Below are 6,685 nucleotides of genomic sequence, written 5' to 3'. Positions count from 1 at the left end.
GGGCCTGCAGCTACGTGATTAACCAGAATGGGCAACAAGCTACATTTGCTTTTTTCACTGTGTACGGGAATAAGAAGTACAGAAACCTTGTGTTTTTACCCCCGATATTCTATAGTTTCCTAAAAACTAAAGATGAGCTGGATTGGGATCCGAGCATTTTTGTATTTCAAGGTTCCTCATCATGTGCTACTTTGGGAGCTGCAGTTCAAATTTCAAAAGTCTCATCAATGATTACTGAGGAATATTTTTGACTTGGTAATGTGGAAAAGGCTGCTCTTATTTAATTATTTCCAAATTTGTCCTACTGTATATGAGTAGAGTATGGGAAATGCAGCTGGGTACAGATTTGCTAGTGGTTTGGATTGGTCTACTTTTATTTTTCAGATTAGGACAATTTAGCTTATTTTGGCTCAGCTGCAGTAAGACCTTGTTAATACCCCAAATTTAATTCTGAACACTCTGCTGCAGGTGGAGTAGTTCATGAAGAGATGCTCAGAGCAGGGATTCTAGAGCCCAGGTAGACACCACACAGAACTCTTCTTCCCTAGCAGCCCGAAGGGAAGAAAAGAGAGCGAAGCCTGCTCAGTTATTTGAAGGAAAGAGATCCATCACTGCCTACCTTTGAAAGAGAGTTGCAGACTGAACCCTGTGTAGATGGAGACGCTCTGCAGAAACGCAGCTGGAGACACTTTGAGGACATCCCTACTGGTGCTCTGCAGCCTGCTGTATGTGGCAAATGCTCTCCAGGGCAGCTTCTGGCTCCGCCCGCTCTCAGGTTGCCAGACTTCCCTGAAAGTGCATACGGTACCGTGCTTCTTCCTCGGGTTTCTGTATCATTGTCTTGTGGGGAAGGTACCTAAACCTCCATCCTGCTGGCAGGTACCATTCTTAGGTCTTTTGCTTCAATCTGATGTGTATCTTCTATTTTGTCAGCCTCTCAGTTACGTTGTTGTTTTCTTTTGCAATAAAGAGGAGAATTCATTACTGTGAAAGTCAAAAGAATGACATCTAAGATAAATTGGAAAAGACTGCTTTTTAACCTCCTCTCTTTTTCGGGTATTTTCTTTAGTTTGAGATGTTGCCATATGAAATACGATTACTACTGGATGAAAGAAGACACAACATCCACCACAGAAGAAAGCATCTACATTTCCAGTTTGGGGAGCTGTGTCACTCACCTCTTCATGAGAATGCCAACTGTGCATTTTAGTGGAGAAGTTCCATTTTATCTATCAGCAGAATTATCTGGTATTAAGAAAATATGAATGATGGACAAATGTGTTTTGCTGTACAATCCACTTCAGTAGGAGAGGATAGATTTCACATCTATTTTCAGTTTATTCAGGATTTACACTTAATCATATGGATGTGAGATAATCCTTGCAATAATTCTATATACTATCTGACCAGAAATTTATTTTGTATTCTCTGTAGGATCTACTTTCATGAAACTAGAACAGTTTTCAGCCTATTTAATGATTTAGGTGACTGAGATGCTTAAAAGATATGATTTCTGGCTGTTGAGGATCATAGAAGGAGTGAATTCTGCAGTACATTTTAATTTCTGCAGCAAACCAGGAAGACTTTAATAAATTCTGCAACATCTCCCTTATGAGGAGCGGCTGAGGGAGCTGGGTCTCTTTAGTTTGCAGAAGAGGAGACTGAGGGGAGACCTCATTAATGTTTATAAATAGTTAAAGGGTGAGTGTCACGAGGATGGAGCCAGGCTCTTCTCGGTGACAAACAATGATAGGACAAGGGGTAATGGGCACAAGCTGGAACACAGGAGGTTCCACTTCAATTGGAGAAGAAACTTCTTCTCAGTGAGGGTGACAGAGCACTGGACCAGGCTGCCCAGAGAGGTTGTGGAGTCTCCTTCTCTGGAGACATTCAAAACCCACCTGGACACCTTCCTGTGCAACCTCATCTAGGTGTTCCTGCTCCGGCAGGGGGATTGGACTAGATGATCTTTTGAGGTCCCTTCCAATCCCTAACGTTCTGTGATTCTGTGATCTTAGTGGATAAAGAACAAAATGTGGAAAGATAGTAATTCGGCTTTGAACCACACAAAATCATTATTATTGTTTTCTAATAACTCATTAAGTCTCCAAATGGGATTCATACTTTTTGACAAATTGCATTCCTATTATTTGTACTAGTTTAGGTCATTCATATTCCGACTCATTATCTCCTGGAACTTTTTCTTCCTCTCCATTTATTTCTGCTCCTCTGAGTGTAATGTTTGGGCTGAGCAGAGTCCCAAACTCATTCGGTGCTAACACATTAATTCTGGGTACAATTTAACCAACAATTACTAGGCAGACAGAAATTGCAGAGCCAGGATTTCAGACTCCCTTGTGCTAAATCCATCAGGATTAACAGATTGAAAACTGCCCATTGCAAATATGATATGCAGCAATTTAGCATCACGTTAATACTTCGTAACCTCCATCCCTTACATTTATATAGCTTTTCCCTCCTGAAGCTTTCTGAAATTGCTTCTTCAGTCATTATACTGCACCAAGCAGTTCAGATTTAATAGGAATAGTTGTGAACATTAGCTTCTGAATGATTTGAGGCCATACAGAAATTTTTATATTTAGTTGGATAAGTCTGAAGCATTTGTTTCTATTGTTTGTTACCATCTTATAAAAAAATCAGATAATACTGACTTTCCTGATTTGAGGGCTTTTAAGGCTTTATTGCTTACCTGTGACAATAACTCAAAGCTTTTCAGAAATGGCTTTTTTAATACAGTCTATAAAATAAACCTCTCACAATTTGTTTCTGGTTGTTGGTTTTTTTTTTCCTTCTTCTTGCTATAGAGCAGCAACTTACAGATGAAGAGACGTGCTCAGCTCAAATCACTGCAGAATTGCTAAGGCCATTTTAGTCAGTGTTTAAATGCTTCAAATGATGGCACTATCTATCACTCTTCCCCTTCAGTAATCCAGGGATCTTGTTGATAAGGATGGCCCTGCACCTTGTGACCCCAATTTAATTTCCTTTCTCCTATAATTTAATTCCATTATTCTTGCTGCCTATAACCTCTCTCTTATCTTTTCCTTGGATGGCTAAACTGTGACTTACTATTTTATTACTCGCAGTTATGCCACAGCTCTCTACATGTTTGGTTTTACCACCCTGGAAGGTTTCATCTTCCCAGTTACCTTTAAAAACACCAAAACCAAGTAAACCCAAAAGGCTTTTAATCTTTGCTGAGTAGAGCTTACCTTGTCTTGCAAGTATGATACAGTGGAAGAATGGGGAGACATTGGTAGGAATGGTAAGAAAAAAATGTGATCCTAAAATAATTCAGGTTGAAAGGGACCTCAGGCAGTCTCTAGTCCAACCTCTCTACACTGGAGAAGGAAGGAGGGGACTAAAAAGTAGCTGGTTTAGTGTCTTCCCATTTCCTCCTGAGATCCTCTGGGTTTCTCTCCTCCCATGTTCTCTTGACCCCTTGTCTTCTTCTCTGGCATTTTCAAAACTGAACACATCAGGAGAGAAAGGATATGCTGGTGCAGCCCCTCAGCCACATGATGATGGGCAGGAGGGCAGAACCTCAGAAACTGGGGTCGGGAAGGAGACATGAAGGTGGAGGAGAGCGGGGTGAACAAAACTGATGGGGAAGGTAGAACTGAGGGTGTACAAAAATGCGCAAAATGGCCACGGAGCAGAACTGGTAAGGAAACTGAAGGAAAGGCACAGACCACCTTAAATACCAGCATTGTATACGCCACTGGTACAGTGTCTGAGATAAGCATGGGCAGGAAGAGTAGGCTGCAGTTTTACAAGTCTAGCAAATGGGTTGAGAGGCTTCTGAAGGTGTTTAAAAGTTGTGAATTATCCAGTGTTCTGGCTTTCATTTAGGTGACACTGTCAGACTCCAGAACTGGCACCATTTGTCAAATGCCTTTCAACATCAACCCTGTAGTGCAAAAGAGAAATATTTGTTTGAGTAATGTCTTCATGCCCTCCTCTTTACAGCAGCAGCAGATTCAGGTCACTAAGGATTATGATTAGTTCACGTTGCAGTTTTTCTGGACATTTTTGCACATTATGGTAGTGTTGCATAAGAAATATTCTTTCATTCCTTGGGTACAATATTTGCAAGGCAAAGTGGGGAGACTAATAAGATGTTTTTAGCAGATGTGTGCTCAGGGCCTTCTGGGGTGCAGGCAGTAAAGGGGGAACAAACACTGCAGATCTAGAGTGATCAGATTAGCCGTCTTCTTTCCTTTGAGGTCTTCCTCTTTGAATGTTCTTACCTTTTACTTACTTCCTACAAGTTCATGCAGAGTTTTGTTTTACTTCAGAAGTGCCGTTACTCCAGTTCTGCTGGAACTAATCAGGTGTCATCTCTTGTTTACTCTGAACAATGCTGAAAAATTCTTTTAGAGAACCCTTTCTTTAATCCAACCTTTAAAATTCTTCCTGTTTCCACAGAGCACATCCTTTTATTCTTTTTCCATTGAAAATAATTTTTCCTCTCCCATCTTTTAATGCAGCTCAATTTTTGACATTTTCAATTTTTTAACTCTGAAGCTGCACACCATCATCAATATTACGAATGCTGCAGTCAGAGCATAGAAAATGTATGGGTCGCGCACTAAAAGCAGCTGGTTATGTCCTCATATTCTCAGCAACAAAGGTTGACCTGAGACAGAAAAGGAGTGTTTAAAGTCCAGAGGACTTTCCAGTCAGGCTGTAAGAATTTCAAAGTAGGTCAGGCTGGCTGATGGTGTCATGTTAAGCCTTGCTCCAAGATCGTTTTAAAAAGAACTCAGGAAAGTCCTTTTCCACTCTTTACATTCTTTTGAGACTAACAGGAAGGACAGGGCTGTCATTTGAAATAGAAATGGGATGTCTCAAAGATAATCCTATGAACTGGGTGACTGCTTGTATGATAAAAACACTCCTGTGAATCAGAAAAAAGGTGAAAATCTGTCACTCAAAATACCGCGGTGTCTTGGACTCATTAAAGTTGTTATGAATCCTGACTGGTGGGTGACATTGGAAACATCATTAAAAAGCATCTCAACTTGTAATAATTGTGATTTTGTATTATATGAGTAAGGCACATTTTAGAGGAAGATATTAACGGCTCCAGTGGATGATCCACGCAGCATGTAAGAAGTGGAAGAGACAGTTCTTTTGTTTAGCTGTCTCAAGCAATGGATGCTGGAGCGTAGGAGCAAATCATGGGGAAGAGATGTTTACACATGAATAGACTACACCCTAAAAAGCCGCTACCAACTTACAGATTGCTTTGTGTTGTTTGCCTAGAAGAGACAAAAAAGTGCAAATACCTTTAATATAGAAATAGAGCAAATGACTTGTCTAATAGTTTACTTCTAGCTCATCCCTCACTGATGACCTGTAATAGGCGATCATCCACAAGCTTGCAGGTGTGCAGACATTGTTTTAAATCTCATCTTGATAAATTTTAGTGAATGCAAAAGCCTGTCTCCCTGTCTCCTTTGTCTCTGCACAAAAAGGTGTGCTCAAAAGTGAATGGAATGTCGTGAAAACCAGATCTGCTCAAGAGAACAGGTAATTTCCACAATCTAGGTTATTTTTTAAATAAGTACTTAAAATGTAGTAGTTTGACAAATGTCAAAGCACACTCAGTGTACTGACCTGGAAAAAGATGGTGATGAAAGAACAGGCTTCCTTCAAAGTTTAAGGCAGCGTCTGTTTTTGTCAGGCTTTCAGTAAAATCACGCTTATCACTCCAAAGGTAAATCACAAAATCAGAAAGTGAAAGACTTCACCGAGTACGTCCTCTCATCACATTATTCTTCATAGCATTATTTTTGGGTATACTGTCTCAGTTCAGTATCTCAAATGATTTATTTGACTGATGGAAAAATACAAACCAGTGTAAACAAAATATTCTGGTTACATCCACATAGTACTTCTCTACTGAAATATTAATTACCTAAAATTGATTTAAAGATGTAACACTCAGTTTTCCTAGGACAAGATAACTGCATCTGAGGTGAGATGCTCATATTCTGTCCTGTTTCCCTCCCTACATGTATGGATGTAAATAAGTCCACATGTAAATTTTTTATAGCTTCTTTTACTTTAGGGTAAGGTACTTTATTCAATACATACATAATTTAAGGAAGACAGTGAAACCTCTGGTAAGGAGCATCTCTGACAAGCAATCTTTGTCTTAAGAATGCCCTTCAACAATTTCAGACATTATTCCCCGAGGCTTATAATCCTATACTGTTCAACCCTTGCTAAAAGGCACCACTACTAGTCAACACATTTTTCTGCCAAGTTTAACACTATATATTCTGCACTGCATTTCAGAGAAAATAAAAAGATCTATACAAAAAAAAGTAACAAAAATCATTCATATCTGAAAACATTAAACAGATTTTGTGTAATAAACCTTATTTCAGGGATAGTGAAAATTTCAGCTCTAAATAACAAAAGATGGAAAAGTCACAGTGTGTGTGACAGCAGAACAAGGACCACAATAGTGTAAGACACAGACAGACCTTTCTGCCCTCTCTTATTTGGACTCACAAAAGTTACCATGTACAAAGCAGATACATGGTTCCTCATTTCTAACAAACAAGATAGTATTTCCTCATGCTCTATTTCATTATTTTTATGATGTATGAACTATGCCTTCTATGGTTAAATATATGCAGATGTTAACTAC

The sequence above is a fragment of the Mesitornis unicolor genome, unplaced genomic scaffold (assembly GCF_000695765.1).
Source record: "Mesitornis unicolor isolate BGI_N332 unplaced genomic scaffold, ASM69576v1 scaffold5553, whole genome shotgun sequence".
In the NCBI taxonomy this organism is placed as follows: domain Eukaryota; kingdom Metazoa; phylum Chordata; class Aves; order Mesitornithiformes; family Mesitornithidae; genus Mesitornis; species Mesitornis unicolor.
Note: the sequence above shows the minus strand (reverse complement) of the source record.